Source organism: Halyomorpha halys, unplaced genomic scaffold (genome assembly GCF_000696795.3).
Source record: "Halyomorpha halys isolate HHAL.00 unplaced genomic scaffold, Hhal_1.1 Scaffold432.1, whole genome shotgun sequence".
NCBI classification, from domain to species: Eukaryota; Metazoa; Arthropoda; class Insecta; order Hemiptera; family Pentatomidae; genus Halyomorpha; species Halyomorpha halys.
In genome coordinates, this window is record NW_027112419.1 from 914358 (window position 1) to 915755 (window position 1398).

Consider the following 1398-nt stretch of genomic DNA (forward strand, 5'->3'; position numbering starts at 1 on the left):
TGATCAGTATGCTGTGTAATGTAGCAACCCGATGTATTTGGGCAGCATGATTGAATAAATTTCTTTCTCTGTGTGTGTGTTGGATAATTGACTTCAGCGATTATCCTGGTATCCTGGACGACAGTATACATAGCAAAATTAAGTATAAAAGTAGTAAAAAAAAAAAGAAAACTTTATTACACTGTATTACCAAAACTTTTATTGTACTACATTACTTTTACCAAAAACATTATTATGATGTTAATCTAATAAATTGCTATAGGGAAATTCATCATTTTTATCGTAAATCAAAAAACAAATGATAAGATTTAACAAGTACTTGGGTACAATGATCGTTGTATAAATTTGTTTATGTTGCAGGGAGCAAATGACAGGAAATACTTTGGATGAGTAGTCGACCATCCAAATTGATTTCATTAGAACTTACAGTGTAACATTATTGAAAGTACGGATCTCCTTAATTTTTTTTATGATTTTAGAAAATAATTTCTTGTACGACGTTATTGACAGAACTGCTAGAAGGGAGTAGTTCTATTGAGCACAGACTAGAACACCACAGACGCCAATCTCAGCACTGATTGAGCTCGACCAATCCCTAGCTCTTAATGGGCCAACAGGAGGACCGATTGACTCGTCCGATTGCCAATATGTGCCTCATTACCGGAGCCTCTTCATTGCCCTATGATGGTAGTCGAGTAATTAACACTAATCCATACTTAACGAACTAATATATCTATTAGTAATAATCCAAATATTAATATGTTTATCCTCAGAGAGTAAAAACTTTAAACAAAAAAGAAAAGAATATTGGAAGATTCTCAAAGCCTTAAGACTTCCTGATCCTTCTCAAAGTCTTCGAAATGGTGCGGCTCCAAAGAGGACAAACTTTAATGTCTCTTTTCTACCGATCCTTGTCTTTGCTAATGACCAGTCGAGTGTTTAATAGCTATTATTGACAATCAAGGTAAGCTATCATGCTAATTGTTTGTGAAGTCAAGAAGTTATTAAGAAGGCAAGATTTGTGAAATTCTCGCACGTTATAATCAACACCGTCAAAATATTCAACTCTTGCATTTCGCCTGTAGTTATGTTGTACATATGTGTACTGTCTTCAAAGATAGATTTCCTCTAATTCATGAAACTACACGGATGGGAATATTAACTAATAACTATATTTAATTTACTCCTATAATCTTTTTATATAAAATACAATTAATAATTTAAGATAAGTGAGGAGAAGATGGTTGGGGCTGCGGTCAATGAAAAACACAAATAAGTATGATTAACTTATTTCAGCCCTGTTTTGTTTTGTTTTTAGCCCTGAAGAAGGCTAGAAACTCTAGCCGAAACGTCGGCACATTAAAATAAGTTAATCATACTTATTTGTGTTTTTCATTG